Below are 19,879 nucleotides of genomic sequence, written 5' to 3'. Positions count from 1 at the left end.
CTAAAATATCTGAAACTTGGGGAGACCCAAAGCTAAATGATTGCTGTTTTTTCTCAGTTTGCCAGGTGTTTTAGCTACCACTGCTGTTTCTGATCACCGTCACCGCTGCTGGCAACAAATCTCTCTCCAATTACAGGATCCAGTTACTTCTGAACCAATCCCAATTTGAAGCTTTTGATACTATATTATCAATTTCAGTGAATGCTGGGATTTAATATGAATTGCAACATTTATTGAGTGCTATCAACATATGAATAATATTTAGATTTCAAGCAGGACATATTTACTAGTGTATTCTTATGGGTAAAGTGTATTTATTTTCTGTGTGTATTTTAAACAAGATAACTAAAACGGATCAAGTACATTTATGCTTATGTGAGTTGATTTTTTTTGTATGACTGATAATTTAATCAGAAGCATATTTTATTACAGAAATAAAATGCATAATGTTACATTTGGCAATGCCGGTGAGCTTTGAGTACACATGACCTGAATAAAAGAGAGTAATCAAAGCCATCTCCATATGGATTGCTGAGGTTTATTTTTCACTACGATGTGCTGTAAATTCTAACCATCTATACTCCAGGAGGCACTAAACACTTGTAGCACCTAAGTCAGAGAAACTAACCCTAAATAAATTAATCCCTTTCACACTAGCTTTCCCCTTTTAAATACAATATTTTCAGGTAAGCATCACAATGTTGCCCCTCATTTTATTTGTCAACTATCCAGACACAGTATTCTCAATCTTCATAAATAAACACTTGCTCATAGTTTCTATATTATAACTTTAACCACAGTCATGGTGATTTCAAAAACAAGATATCACCCTTCACAAATCTTTCTAATTATGGGTTCAGGTTTTACTCTTTCTTTTAGAGAAAGGATAAAATTCAGTCTCATTTTATTTAGATCTGTATGCTTATGGACAATTGCCTTGGAGAACAAGATCTATGTACTTATGATTTTTAGTTATGGATAAAACACGCATTTGAATATAGTCCAATTTTAGTATATGTGCTGCCGAAGCGAGCACTTGAATATAGGCCATATTTTTTGGCTATGTCTTTAGATTGTGGAATATATGTCCTCCAAGCACACAACTGGAGGAAGACAGTGTGTGCCTCACTTTCATGTTGGGGAGAAGACAGAAACTTGCACAGTTATATACAGTATAATCAGTGACCCCTATTTGTGATATTGGCTGTTATCATTCCAATTAGAAAATGAGTGCATAAATATAGTCCATATTTTTTGGCTATGTCTTTAGATTGTGGAATATATGTCCTCCAAGCACACAACTGGAGGAAGACAGTGTGTGCCTCACTTTCATGTTGGGGAGAAGACAGAAACTTGCACAGTTATCATACAGTATAATCAGTGACCCCTATTTGTGATATTGGCTGTTATCATTCCAATTAGAAAATGAGTGCATATTGCTAACTCGATTTTGTTATTTGGTTATTATATTTAAAACCTCCACACTGCAGAGGCAGTGTCTAAGAGGTTTGTTCAAATGAGTCAATTTCTAATTGTGTAATTATGTTTTTATTGAGTTCCTTCCAAACTCTATATAACCCACTGTTTCTAAAAATGTTTTTTTTTCTTTTCTCATAACTATATAGAAACAATTCTTTCAAAAGAATAGCAGCAATTTTTTTCAAAAGAACGATTAAGGGACATTGGAAAAGTTAACTATATACATTCTGCCACATTTTTCTTTTTTAAAGATTCATTCAGAGTTTTCACAAGTGAAACTAAAAATAAATACTTCAGAGAAATATATAAAATATTAAATATGTGTCATTTTCAAATTTGAAACATGGAAAAATTAACAACTCAAAACCAAAAGCTACTCACCAACTTACTAAAATAAATCAGTTTCCAAGGGATCCGGAAATTGTTGAAGGAATAATGACATGTAATCTTGGAAGTTTCTAGATTTAAAAACTTGAGGTCTAAATCACATTTAGTTTAGTGAGTTCTTAAAAAAAAATTGACATTGTAACAGGACCCAATATCCAGCTGTTCTGTGGTCAAATCTGTCTCTATCCCAAAGGGTAAAATTTGCAGAAACATATTGCCAGTTTGCTTTTCATTCTATACTGATCAAATACCTTTACTCTCAATTTTTAAAATGTAAATCTAGAAATGTTTTTTAAAATCTTGTGTCAATTAATATTATGTATTTTATAATTTCTAAATATTTCAAAATATTAAAATGCAAGGATTAGTTGGTTTGTAGTTTTTAGTAACATACCAAAAGAAAGGGGGAAGGTATGACTATAGCATCTTTGGTGTTAGGAAATGTGCTCAAGAATTAAGCAGCCAGGAATATACCTGCATTTGTCATTGGCTTGGGCGCTGGTGGGCTATAGAAAGCAAATGCCAGGTGTCCTCTCAGAAGAGGCAAGAGATCTATATACATATCCCAACACATTCATCCTAAAATGGTGTGGTTCTTCTCAGAAATATTAACTAAATTTAGGATCAGCATATCACCATATGATATAATAAAATATCGGTAGTTTTTTTTTTCTATGTCATGCTATGTGATTCTTTTTAACAGTAACAGCAAAGTATTTACGTTTCTTCTTAGTTGAAAATTAACACGTAGAAGCATGTGTGTGTGTAACATAGGTGTCAATTTGCATTGTAATATAATGTTAAAATAAGGCAGAATTTAGCCTAACCTCAGGGTTAAATTGCAAAGCATTTTTAAATGGAGTATTTAAATACTGGAGGGCTTTAATTTTAAAGTCAGTCTGAAAGTAAAGATTTAGTGTGATTTACTGTTTACTACTCAACTATAACTTGTTTAGTTGTTTCTACTGAAGGATTGTGAATCAACTGGAAATGAATAAATTACATTCTTTGGAATAATTGTTCCAAAGTAGATATTTAGAGGTTCTAGACCTTGTTTTGAGGTCAAGTGAATAATCTGAACAACTTTTGTAGATTATACTTGCTTTTTACCCAATAGGGATGGCTAAGGGATATGCTTTCTTCCTGGTGAATAAGATGATGGCAGCTGACACTGGCTGCCATTCATTAACTTAGATGTTAGGATGAGGGCAGGGCTCCCCAAAACAAGACCGGACACAGAAATAGGGAGCAAAAAAGCATGAGAGCACTGCTTGGTCACTAGACTCAGTCACCCTGTCACTGGAATAACTAAGGGAAGAAAGACTAAAATAATTTTAGTGCACATCCTGTGGAATTCACACTACTCCTTGCTATCCGTTAACTCAGGCATAGTCCTTACATTTCCAGATCTACTCATTCATCATTGCAAAATGAAGGACAAGTTCTGTCCTAACAGAACAACAAAACCACAATCAGTTTGAAAATAAAAATTCTGGCCTCTTGGTACACTGAATAGAAATACTATAGAAAGGAATACAGGAAGAGAACAACTGACAGGTATATTTTATTTCTATCTTCCCACCTTCATCCCAAATAGTTAGAGTTCTACAACACAAATTTTCCCTTATCACATGGAGAGTCTGGTCAATAAATTCCAGTGAGAAAACTATATCTGAATCACCAGGTTCATGAAGACAGATGAAGAAGTTGCTACATTAAGTTATCTGCAGACGGATCCATGATGGCTACATTGAATGTAAGCATTCCCTCAGCATGGTATTGCCAAGGTTATGACATCACTCTTTGCTTACTATTCATGTTACCACATGAATGTTCAATAGGCCCAGGACAAATAAAATGAGGGTCAGGGCTTCCCTCATTCTTAGAAGGATATTTTTCAATTATATATTTTGTTACATCTTAAGAGATAAAAGCTGTGTCTGCAAGTGATTAAAAGATGTTTTGTATTCATGGTTTCATTTCTGCTGAAATAAATGCGTAATTTAAACCACACATAATTCCTAGCAATTTAGGCCCATTACAGAGTTCTAGCTTCTTTTTTATGATAGTTACTAATTAAAACAGAGTGTTGCTGCCACGTGGAGCCTGTGACTTCCACATACAGGTTTAATGAATAAAACGTCCTGACATAAAAATGAAAACAATACAGAAAGCTTCAAGCTGTTGTGTTTCTACTGTATGGTAAAGATTAAGGACATTCACTGAAGTTCAGAATTATACAGAGAAAACACTTGTTAATTTCAATCCTTAAAGGAGGAATTCAAGGATTTTTTTAGTGAAATCTGAAATAGTCACTAATTTTTCTAACTTCTGGACCTCTCATTCCCAGTTGACTCCCCTTCCCCAAGAATTTAAACTCATCAGAGTCACTTTTAAAGGATAAATGATGGGATATTTTAATGTAATCCTGCATATAGGTTTAGATTGAAAATGGGAATTGGGACCATAATTAATTATGTTGCCAAGTTTTTGAACTTTAAGGAGACAGACTGAGGCAAACGAGGGCATTTCATAAGAATGCAACCTTCTAAAAGTTCATGGGTTAAAACTTTGGTAAAATGACAGTATCTTTTTGACATTTAATTAAATCCATATGCAGAAAGGGTGTGAGAAATTAATATCTTTTTGGTGTATTCACTTTCTGAAACCACTGTAATAAGAGACTGACACAAAATCAAAACCAAATATAAACATGGGCTTCAGCTAGGGTATGGTCTTATTATTACACTTAATAAACAATAATTAATAATAATAAATACTGAGAGCCCTCAATACACTCTGATCTGTACCCATATTGCTCTAGCATCCATCCATCACATCTTTCAGGATAATAAAACAATTCATTCCGATCAAATACTCAAAACCGCTCCCTCTGGAGGGATGTTTTATCTCTACTTCTGCCAGCCCAGGGAGGATTTTACTTGTTTAAAGGGGGCGGAGAATGGAGCGGGGGTCCTATTTATTTCCATTGACGACTCCCCTGCTTCTCACAGGCGTTCAGGGACCGGGTGGGAGGAAAAAGGGAGGAGGTGCGGAGATTCCCTCCTTCAGAAAAGAAAAAGGGTTCAGGAAGCAAGGCAAAAGAAGGGGTGGGCGAGGGGGGTGGGGGGAAGGGGGTAGTGTGGTTGGAGAGGTCAGCGACTGAATGAAAAAATAAATTGTTTTTTGATATAGCAGGATCGAATGATGATGAAAAGTAGACAAATTAACCAGCGCAACTAAGTTGCTTAAAGGAACTATGTTAAAAAAAAAAAAAAAATTAAACCCAGAGAGTTTCTCAGGTTCATTTCTCGCTCAAGGTCTTGGTTTCAGGGAGCTCCTTGTACCCAGAGCAGGAGATGGACAGCGCCCCGAAGGGGACCGGGAGGGGAACCGCGACCTGGCCCGAAGAACAGCTCAGCGCCCCTGCAGAGGTGCCCACGGCAAACTCCAAGGGCCTCCGCGACCCGCCTGGACCTGGTGCGGGGGCAGCGGCGAATTCTCCAGCCCCCGGCGGGTGTACGGGGTGGGTGGAGGCAGGAAGGGCGCACAATGAAACGAAACCGCACCCTAAATTCTGCAGTTTGCGAAGTGTCCCGGGAGAACAGCTGGGACGTGGAACCACTCGTTCGGATTCCCGAGTGTCGGGGCTGCCCCAACTCTCAGCTCGGTGGCACTGAAGGTAGCGCCGACTAGAGAGAACACCGACTGGTGCACAGACAGGGCTGGGGCACGACGCTCTGTCGCTGGGTCTGGGGCGAGAGGGAAGGTCCCCTCGGTGGCTGCTCTAGTATCCCGGCAAAAGCAGGATCCGGTCCCAGGCCTCCCTGCTTAGCTCGAGGAAGTTTCTCTAACGATGCTCGCTTAGCAGGCAGAGGACTAACGAGGAGCTAGAGCGGTGGGGGTTCGGCTGGCCGAAGGGGACGAAGATCCCAGAGCCCCCGCTGCGGGGATGGGGCCGCCCGCCAGGAACCCGCTCCTGTCCTGCCCGCGGGCGAGCCCATGCGCAGCCCAGACCCCTCTTCGTCCCACACTCACGCGCCTCTATCACCCAGTCCCGCAGACTTTCTCTAGCGAAGGGTAGAGGGCTTGAAGCAGAGGGGGAGGCAGCAGCCCTCCCGGCAGGCGGGCAAAGTAAGTGTCCAGGCCAAGTCCGGGATAAAGATTCTGTGGCTCCCCGGACTCCGCCGCACCCTGGGCACCGGGAACCTAGTGTCCCCGGCCTGTGCAACTGGCTCTCCACCTCCTAACACCGTTCGCGCCGCCCAGCCACCAAGCCAGCGTGGAAAACCGAGGGAGACCTGCTCTACGCCCCTAAACCCTCTGCTCCTCTGGATCTGGCGCCCTCGTCCAGCGGTGACTGAGAACCTCGCTGGGCCCCTCTGACTTAGGGGACGCGCGCCTCCACCCCCCACCCCGGATGAAACCTTGGGTGTGAACACTCCCTGTGCCAGGTCTTGGGGTGGCGGACTAAGGCGTCGAGGCGTCACAAGTTTGCTTTCCTCTCGCTACTTACCTTAAAAAATCTGTTTGATTTTCCTGAGGGGGTGAGAGGAAAAATCCCTCCCCGAGGTGTGGTGTGCGAAACAGTCCACGTCCCCGGCACCGGCCAAGATGCTAAGCACCAGTACTCAGGAACCGAAGGGGCTGGGAGGCGGAGGAGGAGGCAGATAAAAGAGAAAAATTAAATCGGCCGAAGTGTCCCAACTTTGCGGTGGGCGCTGCAAACTTCAGAGGCGGGCGAGGCTGGCGGCGCGCGGGCCGCCGAAGTTGCTGCGGAGTGGAGCGGGGAAAGCCCGGGGCTGGGGGATCCCGGGACAGAGCGGGGAAGTGGCGGGAGGTCCTTTTAAAAGGCGGGGAGGGTGCGGGGGCTGGGCGGCGGGAGGATGCTGCCGAGGCCAGCGGGGCTGTCGCGGGCTCCGCGGGCGGCCGCTCGGGGCACCGGCGCCTGGCTGGAGTGCGACGCAAGGAGAGCCCGGCGCGCGGCGGCGGCGGGTACGCTGCGCGGTAAGCTCCGCTCTCTCGCGGCTCCGAGCGGGGAGTGTGTGTGTTCGCTCCCGAGTGTCACTGCTGAAGCCCAGAGCCGCTCCCCCTCCCGCCCCACCGCTGCCCGCCCGCCCCCTCCCTCCTCTGCCCGATGCCTCCCCCCATCAGTTCCTCCCTCCCTCCCGCTGCGCGCCACCGCGCGCGCGCGCAAACACACTCACACACACACACAAACACACACACACACTCCACGACCCACGACTCCCCAAACAGGGACCCTCGCAGGCGGCATCGCAGGGGACACACCGCCGTCCTTACCGCCCCGCCGGTCGCGGGGAAGGAGAGGGAGGCCCACCGAGACCCCCCAAAGCCACAAAATCTAGGGAGAGGCGTACGCGGGGCCATCGCACTGTCAGGGAGACCCGGGTGCACAATAAGGGGGAACTCTGCGGTTGATGGGGAGGGGGGAGTGAAAAGACGAGCTAAATCCAGAAGGTTGGAGGCGGAAAGCAGAGTGTGCAAACTGTGCATTCATGTCCCACTTTTCACCCGACCGCCTGCCTACCACAGCCTTCACTCAGGGAGCGCTTCCCCCTCGGCGCACACCGAGCCTCCTCCGGCTTGAAACTCAGCAGCTGTTTTAACAATTGAAAAGCGGCCCTACAGGACCAGTGAGAGACGGAGCAGAGTGTGTGAAGCCATTAAGGCTGACTAGGTAATTATGATAAGAAGTTACCTAATTAGCAACCTGGCCAGGGCATCGAAAAAAGGCGGGGGATGGAGGGGGAGTACTGAGTGATTTAGTGATCTCATTTTCCCAAATGCGAACCTAGTTTCCAGCAAACCTGGTTTTTATACTCTCGAATTTTAAGTTCTCCGAGTGTTAGTATTGAAAGCATGAAAAATACTTGCCCTCTTGTGATTACCGCAAATAAATGAAGATAAAGAAGATGAAAATCAGCCTTACGGAGGTCCTATGAACAACTATGGTCTTTTTGTTAAATACCTGATCACAGAGGGCTCCCGAAGTTTTGTGGCTCCTAGGTCAGAATACCGCTGTAGATGGATTTATGAACCTGTTTATAGTCCACAAAGTAGTTTTGTAAAACCCATAGAATATTTAAGCTAAAAAAGATGTTGATATCACTGTGCAAACTTGTATATTTATTTATTTAGGATATGAGACAATGAGATGGGAAAAGGGGATCTCTTGGTCTCTGCTCAGATCAGGAGAAATGACTGCAGCATTTAATGACCCAGAGCTGGTCATTAGGCATTCATTAGCAAACATTTATTAAGTGTCTACTGTGTACTATGTATATCTTTGTGCTGTGATTTCAAGGTAAAACACAGTGCCTGCTGACTTTAAGGAGCTCACAGCCTGGTGGGAAGACAGAGGCATACATGAAAGTGGAATTATCACTATAATAAATGTACCTGTTGGGTACATTTCTGTGTAGGAGCATTGGAAAGGGAACAGCTAATTATTCTTTGGAAGGTACTCTTTTTTTTTTTTAATTTCTTTTCAGCGTAACAGAATTCATTGTTTTTGCATCACATCCAGTGCTCCGTGCAAGGCATGCCCTCCATAATACCCACCACATTGGGTGGTGGGTATTATGGATAGAGATTTTAGTGTAGAGTTTTCTGAAGGACGAAGAAGAGAATGCCAGGCAGATAAGGATGGGGAAGGGAAGGGCATTCCACAGAGAAGAGCAAGTGAGGAGGTTAGGTGTTAAAGTACTTGGTGTGTCCTGGGAGCTGGGAGAAGGTAGGTGTGATGGATTGGGGCTCGAAGTAAGCATGGCCAGGACACACCAGGCTCTACAGGCCCAAAGAGCCAAAACTCTCCTGAAGGTGGTGCATGGCTGGGAAACACTAAGGGCTTTATGCAAGGACAGCTTTTAAGGTTTCTAACTGTCATTCAGTAAGAGTTTTAAAAAGTTATGGCTGCTATTGTTGTGGAAGACAAATAGAAGAGAGATGGCAGTGAGGAGGTTATTTCTAGAGAAAAATTTAGGTTTCAACTAAGGCAATGGAAGTGCCAACTGGAGGTTGGGACAGCTCTAGAGATATTTAGGAAATAGAACAGACAAGACGTAATGGTTTATATTGAGGATAATGGGGAATAGGAGTAGTCTAGACTGACATGGAGATTTCTGGTTGGGGCAAGAAGGCAGGAGGTGATGCTATTTGCCAAGAGAAAAAACATATAGAAAGGAGCAGTTTTGGAAGGAATGTAATGAGTTCTGTTTGAAACTTCTTGAGTTGGGTGCAAATGTGGGATAGCTGAGCTCCAGCACTGTGTAAGCTGTTGGAAGGAGTGTTCCGGAGAGAGAAATCCAAAATGGAGGATCCATCAGGAATCATCAGCCTTCAGGTATTTCTTAAAGCCAGGGAGAAGATGAAAATAGCCAGGGAGAGACAGGATGGAACATGGCAGAGCACCAATGTTCCATTCACGTAGGGATAGATGGAAGAAGAGGAACCTGCAAAAGAAAGAGTTGAAGACTAGAGAAAGACGAGGAAACTAGGAGAGAGCAAGGCTGATGAAGCCAAGAGAGGAAGGGACTGTTGACCAGTGCAGAATGTGGCAGAATGATCAAGACAGCCAGCCTGAGAAGCAACTACTACTCCTTACAAATGTGTCAGTGATCTTCACCTAAGCAACTGTAGTTTATAATTTATGTGTTTGAAGGATCCAGATCATAGCAGGTAGAGAACGTGGGATCATGGGGACAGAGAACACCAGCTCTTTTACCTAACAGTTTGGCCTTGAGGGGAAGGAGAAAAAAATTATAAGAAAAGCACTTGTGTAGAAGTTGTATTTTTGTTTGCTTTCTTACGCGAGACACTTGGTCTTAATTGGATGATACTGAGGGAAAAACAGTTGGAAAGGGAAAGGCTGAGAAGTCTATGAAGTTCTTTGAGGGTCAGTTCCCTCCTCAGTATGTATGCACAGGGCACCCTACCTGGCCCATGAATTTCACAGAATTAGTGGGGAGCTTGAATAAACCGGAGATTGAGATAGTGCTTTAAAATTGCCATTAGAAAGAAACGGAGTCCAAAAGGTGTGAAAGTGACTTATCATTAACACAGACAATTCATGACAGACCAAATCTATGTGACAAGTTCTAGAAGAACTCTGTGAAGGTTGTTTTTATGAAAGTCCCTAAAAATATTTCTGTTTTGAACATCAGGATTTGCATATATCAATATACCTGTCTTCTAAAAATATATATATGTATTAAATATCCTCAGACTTGAGTGATATGTCATATTAGAAGGCATTATTTAGTCAGACAGACTTGTATTTAATTCTAGACTCAGGTAATTATTTGCTATGGGATAAATAGGTTAGCCTCACTGAGCTTCAGTGTATTGTTTTGTTTTTCAAGTATAAAAATGGAACAAATTATAGCTGACTTACAGATGTTTTGTGAGGATGAGGTCGTATGCCGTATTCAGTGTCTGGCAGAGATTTATTTGTTTATGAGGTTACTTTTAGATTATGACATTTATTTTTATTTAATTGGAGAGGAAAGCCCAAAATGATTATAAAACTACAAATATAATTAAAGTCTGTGTAAGAGAACTCCTTGTACAAGCCTGTGTCTTAAAGCAGCAGTCCTCAAAGTATGGTCCATAGATCCCTTGGGGGTTCCTGAAACCTTTCAGGGAGTTCTGCAAGGCCAAAGCTATTATTATATTAGTTCTAAGATGTTATTATTATTATTTTTTTTACTTTGTTGACATTTGCACTAAGAGTACAAAAACAGTGATGGTTAAAACTGCTATCACCTTAGCATGGATCAGGACAGTGGAATCAAGCTTCCTAGTAGTTGTAGTCTCCACTGCCACAAATGTCACTTTCACTTAAGAATGTCTTTGATGAAGCAATAAAACTTATTCATTTTTATTAAGTTTCAACCCTTCACTCTGTCCTTTTAATATTCTGTGTGGCAAAATGGGAGGCACACATAAAATTCTTCTGTGGCATCCAGTGTTAGTCGTGAATTAAAACCCTTGGGTAATTGGGTTGTGAGCTAAATTAGCTGCTTTTTTCCATGAGACATATTTTTACTTGAAAGAACAACTGACAGACAAGCTATGGTTATTTACACTTGGATGTTTTGCAAATTTTTTTTTCTAAACAAATTAAGTGAGCCTGTCACTTCAAGGTTAACAACTGGAAGTATTTATTTTCAATGAAAAATATGGGCTTGCAAGTAAAAAATAAAGAACTTAGAAAACTTGTCTCTGCCACCATGAGCTTGGTAGCTTTCTTATATTCAAAGCCTTTTGTACTAAGATTGTCATCATTTTAATTAATATGTTTTTGATATTGTACAATGAAATATATTGACATTTGGAAGCTCTACAAGACTCAGTGAACCAGTATTTTCCAAATGACCAAGACGGATGATGTTATAAAATCATTCACAAAGTTAAAGAACCATTCAAAGTACAAGATGGGTCGAAGAATTTTAATATAATGGAGTATGAAAAATTAAGTGACACAGTTTCATATTTCACACTGCAATTAGAAGATTTAAGAAACTACCACTTGTAGAATTTTGGTGTAGCATCAAAGAAGAATATCCAGAATTATTAAAAGTGTTATTAAAATGCTGCTTCATTTTCCAACTACATGTCTGTGTAAAACGGGATATTCTTCATCTACTTCAAATAAAACAACATATTGCAATACAGATTGAATATAGAAGTGATATGAGAATCCAGCTGTCTTCTACTAAGCCAGACATTAAAGAGGCTTGCAAAAATGTAAAACAATGCCACTTTTCTCACTAAATTATTTTCTTTGGAATATATAGTTATTTTCAGAAAGAAATGTTAACTTGTAGCAGATATACCACAGTTATTTTAAAATAAATCTATGAATATTTTTAAAATTTATGTTTTAATTTCTAACATAATGAATACTGATAGCAATAACCCACATAAACCAAAGCTCCTTGGGATCCTCAATAATTTTAAGACTATAAAGTGTTCCTGAGTACCCCTGTCATATAGAATAGGCTCGATCATGAAAATAGATTATCAATAGACTGAAAGATGACTGTTGGAAAGATCAAATAGACTGAAAGTCATTGATACTATTAGAGTATTCTGCCTACCGATTGGCCACTGCTTAATTGTATCTGTACAACATATTTCTTATTTTACACATACACGGACAGTTTCTATACATATATGTAACTTCGCAGAGTGTTGTGGTTAACATTTCCACTCTGGGGACTGGGACAAAAGAACTGGTGGAAACCATCGTACAAATCCTGGAGCTTGGACAGAATAGTATCCTAGTCCTGCCCATATCACTGAATCAGTACTGGGCATTTTTTTTTTTTTTTTTTTGAGAGAGAGAGAGACAGAGACAACATGAGCAAGGAGAAGGTTAGAGGGAGAAGCAGACTCCCCATGGAGCTGGGAGCCCAATGCAGGACTCGATCCCAGGACTCTGGGATCATGACCTGAGCCAAAGGCAGTCATCCAACCAACTGAGCCACCCAGGCCTCCCAGTACTGGGCATTCTTTTGTCTGTTGGCTCAGTTTCAATCCCTTTCCCACCCCACCTGCCCTCTCCATGGCAAAGGTTTTTACACAATTCTTGAAGTGGTTCTCTAAAGTTCCTTGGAAATTAATGATTACTTCTAATTTCATGACTCTCACACACTGAACCAATGTAAAAAGTTGAAACGTTAAGCCCAAGTCACCTTTCATTCTTCCTGAGGGCATTCATTCATGTAATAAATATTTGTAAAGCACCTACTATATGCCATTATGCTAGCTGCTGGAATAAAAGAATAGACAGGGCCCTTGTTCTCCAGAAGCTGTAGTCTAGTGAAGAATTAGCTAATTACCATGTGATATAATAAGGGGAGTGGGGGCGGTATTCTGTGCATGCCTATGAGGAAGGTGGGAATGGAACCTCAGGAAAATATTCTCGAAGAAAGTAACATCTAAGTAGAGACCCAAAAGATAAATCAGTTATCTTGGGCTACAGAACAGGGCTGTGGAGTCAATGACGGTTCGAAGGAAGAAAGAACAGAAAGAACGTATCGAGGGAATGTTACCTATTGGGGACTTAAGTTACTTTAGGAAGTGACATATATAGGGAATGTTACAAAGAAGCCATTACTAGAGAAAATTGCCTTAATTAAATCACTTTAATTATAAAGGTATAGATATGATCAACATAATTTCTTGGAGTTTTAGTTTGTTTGAGAAGTAAAATGGTATATTTAAAAATTGCTATGATACATTTAAATATATTAACTTAAATCAGAATCACCATTATCTTATAAAAGCATACTGGACTAAAAAGAATTTGAAATTTTATTAAAAACCTCAAACATAGTTTTGCATGGATTTTCAAAGATTAATTTAGTACATGGAAAAGAAAATTTATTCTTACTTTGTTCAAGGCACTGTGGTCACCACCGAAAGAGATACTAAAAAATACATAGAATAATATTTGCCCAGGACAACTCTGCAAGAAGAGTTCAGACTTTTTTCTTTCCTTTCCTTAGACATTTAATAAATATTTATCTGCCAGATCCTGAGGGTATGTTATTAAAAAGACAGAAGTGAGCCCTGCCCTTAGAGAGCTTATAGCACAATAATGCCAAATAAGTTAGTTTTCAAATTTCGGTCACAACATCAGACACCAAGGGATAATTGCCAAGGGAGTAATAAACATCATAATATAGAACTTACTCGCCTTGGGAAAGGCTTGGATTGATGGAGAAGAGGGTGAGAGTATCGAAGTCACAGAATGTCTTCGGCAAAGGATCAGAGGAAGGAAATACCAAGAGGCATTAAGAGGCAGGGAAGAGTACAGTTTGGCTAGGATGGATTTGGCTAATGGAATTAATACAGAAAAATGAGATACATAGGTTGGACAGATTGGAGTGGCCATGTTAGAAGAGGTTTGGTCTTGATCCTCTTGGCAATGAGGAAGACTTAAATAAATAAAACATTAAAGCAAGCACCGTTTGCTACACTTAAAAACACTCCTGGTTTGTAAAAGACACATTCTTTTGATCATAGTAAATGAGCTCCTCTTACAAAAAATCCCCTATTTGTCTCACTTCAAAGTATATATCTATTCATGCATGCATTTCAATATACCCTTGCATTTCAATATATATTTTAATATATCAATTAGGAAAAGGAACATTTCTGATATATTACACTTTATTAGCTATGTACTGGAAAAACTAAAATTTTTTTAATGTCAGTCCAGAAAACATTTCCTGAGAACCTCCTATGTTCTAGAAGAAAGAATCTACTGATGACATTGAGTCTCACCCTGTGGTGTCCTATCACTGTTCATTGGTCCAGGCTGTTTGACCAAATCAGCACGGATTGCTGTTTTCAGCACCCTGCACCAGATCAATTACATAGCAGTGACAAACAGCTCAAGCCTCAGCTTGCAGCAACATTGTAAGGATACTAAAGGTCTATGCACACAAAAATAGATGAGAAAATCTGGAGTAAAAAAAGGGCTGAAAGAAATGGGTACCTTCTGTCTTTTTAGAAATCTAGAGTGACATCGGAGTGCCAGTATTTATCCTCAAATATCCTCAGGATCTGGCAGACAAATATTTATTTGTGAGGCTGAATGGCATGAGAAAGAGTGGAAAAAACAGAGGCTTCTGGGTCAGAGGTCTTGGGTATGATTTCCTACATTGCCTCTTAATAACTGTCACTGTGTGAACTTGGAAAATTATCTGATCCCTCTGAGGCTCTGTTTTCTTATCTGTAAAATGGGGATAATAAAATGTCTCTGATAGGGTTGTTGTCAGAATTAGACTGTTTTAAATATGTAAAGTGCCTGATACAAGAATACATACTAAATAATTGGCAGTTCTTACTCCCTGGATTCAATTCACCTTATATTTAAATTCAATTTACATAAATCATTTGCCTCTACCTAATCAGAAGGCTATTTTTTAAGTGAAAAAAAAAATAACATGAAAGGAACATTCAGAACCTGCTCATTAGGATGACCAAAATGAGTGATTTGTGTTTGACAAAATGTACTCTACCTAGTACCCTTCCCTTTATAAATTTTTTCTAGTCTATTCTTTAAAGTAGCCAGTGAAAAGGACATAATTTTCCATATTTCCCAGCTGAGGAAGAAGAGTTAGAGGCACAAGTGGCCAGGCTGGGGTCTGGTCCAAAGCCTCTACACTTAACCAACTTTCCAAGCTGATGTATTATTTGGAGCCTTTTGTGGCAACTATTTTCAGATTCATTTTTCTCCTTTTGGTGCTGTCAGGTTAATAGGCGGTTTTTAGAAGAGGGTCTCACCATAGCATTTGATCTGGTGGCTCCTTGTTGGCATTCCATAAGAGCAAATGCAACCACACATGCTCTTCACAAAAGTTTCCCAGTTTATCAGTTCTGGTCACAAACTTCTCAGGTCCCAAGTCTAGAAGATTAAACCAGATGGAGGTGGAGTAGTCCAGACTGAGTTAGCTGCCTGACCCTTTCACTAGACAACCATTTAAACTCCATCCAACTGACACAGTGTAGGACCTTCCCTAAGGGTACTTAGCAAATGAGCTTGTCTATGAAAAATGGGATGGATAGGAGGCCTAATAAAATTTTTAAAATTTTAACATGTGCAACTCATAAGAAAAAATAGACATGTGATTTACATACCTTTGATTCAACCAGTTTTCATTACTAGTGATTTGTTAACCCTAGAGCTCAATTACTTAAAAAGAAAAAAAGAAAAGGTCTCTCCTCATTAACCCTTTGACTGTCTAAACCTTGTATTAACTGAGTGGTGTCTATATGCCTCTACTGTTACTGCTCACTAGTCTCCCAAGAGCCTTCTTCCAGAGGTATTATCATGTTGCCCATTTTAGAGATGTGGCTACTGAGGCTGTCAGAATTTGTTGTATTTCTTGCCAAGAAGAAATTGGAACCCAGTCAGCACTTTCTTCTATGACATTGTCCTCTCCCTTTTTGGAATAGATTCGAGGTGGTGCCTCCCAAATGTGGGGAATGAACTAAAAAATTAAAGAACAAGTCAACTCCAGTTATATCCACATCCATTTTCAGCTATTTCTTATAAATATGTTCCCTTTGAGAAAATAAAACTTTTCTTGAATAGGATAGCATTATTTAAAAATTCCATTAAGCTTCTTTGTGTGTGTTATCAGACTCAGATACACTAAATTCCATATTGGATTAGAGCAGTTAAGGCTGGATTTTGTCACATTTCTCGTTTTAAACACCATGTCTAGGAAAGAAATGTATTAATATTTCCTTCAGTGTGCCAAATCAGATTCTGTTGTAAAACTAGATCAAATATGAATCACTACTCTGTAAAATTGAAAATCTGTATGTTCAAGGTAATGAGAAACAGAGGCGGTTCTCATTTTCTGAGCATAACTTCTCAACTCTCATTATGCTCTATTGAAGAAAAAGATTGCATTATTTCGGGTCATGTAAAAGGAGTTAAGCCATTTTTTCTGGATAATAAATTGTAATTGAATCACTGGAATTATTTTGGGAAAACAGCTTTCATTCCAATGGACTCCCGATGTGACTCTGAAAACTCCTGGTGTTCTAAAGAAAAATTCTGATTTTTGCTTATGTAAATTTAGGTAATTTAACCTAAATAATCTTCATTCTTCAGATTAGTCCTTATATGACATTTTTCCCCATAGAATATAAACAATATAAAACCTTGAATTTTTCTCTTTTGTCTTCCTAGTCTTTTGTCAGTAGCTGTCTGTATTCTAAGTACATATATCTCTCTTAACATGATAATCATAGTGGCGCTGTATCCGTTTCAGTTCCTAAACCTGACAGTGCTCAGTCAAAATCGGAGGGAATTCCCATTGTGAAGAAACTGCAGCGGAGGGGTTGAGCATTTTTCTGCAATTAGAAGAAAATAACATCATGAACATTCAAATAGGTTGGAAATTCAGAGGTCACTTGAAATACTAAACTCCAAAAAACTCATTTGTGCATCTGTCAAAACATAGGAATATCATTCTGATTTTGAAAGAACTTCTCAATGACCTTATCTATGTGGAAAATTGCACACTGACCTATGAGGAATATGTAATTTGTGTTAAACACTGAGTCTCATTCAATAACTAAAGATAATCTTATATCCAATCAATTCTAGACCGGAATGTTCGTAATTTGACTGAGAAAGTTCTTAAGGGAATAAGTGATATAAATCCAACAGAATCCAAGTACAGAAAGACCTTCAAAAGTGCTAAAATGTCTGACTCTATCTTTGCATGAACAAACACATTTATGAGCCTCCTAGTTGCTCTTCCTCTCTATTTTGAGGCAAGTCCCACAAGACACATGTAGGAGAAGAAAGGGGAAATAGGGGTAGAGCAGAGGGAGGAGTGAAGAGAAGAAGAGGTAGTGATTAAGAGTTTAAAATAGAGAGTCAGGAGAAAGTAAAGTCGGGTAACAAAATGGTTAAGGTGAAGGACAGTAGTAGAGGGCTCAGAGGCAGAAGATTTAATAGGTAAAGAAGGCAAGAAAATAAAGAGCGAATGTATCAGAGGAGTGGAGAAATCCAAGAAGAAAAAAATCTAGCACCAAATCTAGAGTAACTGAGAACGAAATCTAGAGTGACATCGGAGTGCCAGTATTTATACAATGGAAAACAAAATGAAGTAGGGACAATGACATTTACTGGTGGTGGGTGTGGACAAGGTACCATATTTCAAGAATTTCCATCTCCTTACCAGTTAGGAAAGCTTCAAAGAAGAGCTTGTTTTCCATCTGAGTGAAAGGGAAAGGGATAGAAACCTGAAGCAGGGAAGATCTTAAAGGTAGAAGAGTCCTCTTAGGAAAAGGAGAGAAAGTAATTTAGATTGTATATTTGCAACAAGTGGGATTGAGCCAATATGCCTTAAAGCAGAATTTCCCCATAGTTTTCTGTATTTAAACATAACTTCTACTATTACTTGATTTGTTTAAACTGCAGACCTTCTTTTTTACTAAATAGCTTATTTAAAAGGGAAATTAGCAAACTAAACAGTAATATCTGTTTCATATACTGGTTATGTTCTTCTTTTCTCATACACATTAAATAAATAAAATATTTGTCATGGAACCAGTCTAAAGTAATATCTCATGCCATTCTTTGCATGCATGGGAAATGAGATAGTCCTAGGCTGAGAAGAAAGCAGGAGGAATCTTGTCTAATCCACAGTGTTGGGAAGTTCCTGAAAGATCCTAAGGAGACAGGAAATATAGGAAAACAATAGGCAGTGAACCCCAAGGCCTGGAAGAAAAGGGGCAGAAGTGAGGAAAAGGCCCTTTGACATCTGGAATGGAGGTCTCTCTCACACTGTCACTTCTGCCTCATTCTGTTGATAAAAGCACCTCACAAAGCCAGCGCGGAGTCTAGAAATGAGGAAGTAGACTCTATTCCTTGATGGGATGAACTGTAAAGAATTTGTGGCCATTTCTAATCCATCTCGACTCAATCACAGGCTCAAAAAACAGAGTCATCAACATAATTCAAAAGAGGTGATATGAATCTGGAAATTCATTTTCATGTTTTTGGGGATATTTTGGGGGCTGACTTTTACAGGATTAGGTCAAGTAGGAGAGGAATGGATGGACAGTTTTTTTGTTTGTTTTTGTTTTTATGGATGGACAGTTTTATTCTAATTCTTGCTCTTATTTTGGGATGCCGAGTCTCATAAATCCTGTTTGACATAAATACACACACTCACGTAAATACGCACCCCTCCAGGTGTATTGCAGGTTTCTTGCACTATCTTTGTTCCACCGAATTAGAAAATCATTTTTCTAATATGAATGGGAAGAACCAAATTAAAGGCTAACTTATTTTAACCTAAAGGAAAAACGAAGTGGCTTGTTTTTATATGACATCTTTCTGTGGGTGAAACATCTAAATCAAGCATTTAAAGAAACAAACATTCATTTAAGGTAGAAGAATAGTTCCACTTTGGAGTGGAGATGGAGAAAGGATTTACATTGCATTTAATTCTTAACCAAGAGTAATATTGTAGTGTTTTATTGAACACCTCTAGAATATTATTGTTACCTCAAAAGTGGAGAAGAGAGTAATTTACACATTCCATTGATCAATATTTAAGAAGCAGTGGAAAGTTCACAAATCTTCCTAAAACAATGAGAGAGCTTTCATTTTTTTACCTTATTGCTAGGGCTTGGAAATGATGCTTTTCCTGAAGTCTAAACATATATGAGGCTCCCTTTCAAATATATGGGTGTATGTTGCATATGTATCATTTTGTGTCTGGTATTAAATTCTTTTCACTCCATTTTGTACCCACCTCCCTCTCCCTCCCCTGTTTTGTGGTGTTGAGGCTGGGACCCTGCATAACCCACTTCTGCTTTGCCAGCGGCTTGGTGATGGGGGGATCATGCAAGGCTGAAGAGGAGAGAAGGAGCGCATTCCTTCCTCAGTGCTTCCTGTTTTACTCCCCTGCTGCTTTCCTTCCTGTGCCTCCCTGCCTCACCCAGACCACTTCCTGCCCGAGCAACCCCCTCACCCCCCAGCCCCCGCCCCGCCTTGGCAGTGGCCAGATTTTGCAGTAGCAACCCTTGGTCCTAGGTAGCGGTGTTCCTAGCCCATAGAGGCAGCCTTGTGACATCCCCTCAGGGACACCAGCGCCGCGGGTCCTCAGGGACTGGGGGTCCGGATTCAGTCCGGGTTCGCAGGCCAGGTGGGTTCTCTCCCATCTGTCAATGAGGGCAGCGTGAGCCTGATTGGGCCTGCCCTCAGAGTGGGCATTTCCATAGCTTGGCGTGCCTCCCCACTTCAACTCCAGGCTTTTGGCTTTGAGAATTTCACCTCTTCCCTTTGTACCCATAGGAGCCCACTGCTTTCTCTTTTGTTACCTCTCTGAGTCGTAGGTGTCACCCCGCCCACCTTTTTTTTTTTTTTTTTTTTTTGCCCTTAGTGTGCCCTTTCCAATTCTTTCATATTTGGCTATATTAAATTCTCTCAGATCTGATTTCT

The 19,879-nt window shown here is 40.4% G+C and overlaps 1 protein-coding gene across 1 annotated transcript in view; it reads right to left on the bottom strand.

Annotated features, from left to right (window-relative positions):
- The window catches only part of NDNF (neuron derived neurotrophic factor), a 41,342-nt gene extending 34,676 nt beyond the window's left edge, over nucleotides 1–6,666 (bottom strand). The window contains exon 1 of the mRNA XM_044224088.1: nucleotides 6,383–6,666. The gene's annotated coding sequence lies outside the window, so the exon portion shown is untranslated. The remainder of the gene's footprint in view (nucleotides 1–6,382) is intronic.
- Between the last annotated feature and the right edge of the window lie 13,213 nt (nucleotides 6,667–19,879).

The sequence above is a fragment of the Neovison vison genome, chromosome 11 (genome assembly GCF_020171115.1).
Source record: "Neovison vison isolate M4711 chromosome 11, ASM_NN_V1, whole genome shotgun sequence".
NCBI classification, from domain to species: Eukaryota; Metazoa; Chordata; class Mammalia; order Carnivora; family Mustelidae; genus Neogale; species Neogale vison.
Note: the sequence above shows the minus strand (reverse complement) of the source record. Positions and strands in the feature narration are given on the sequence as shown.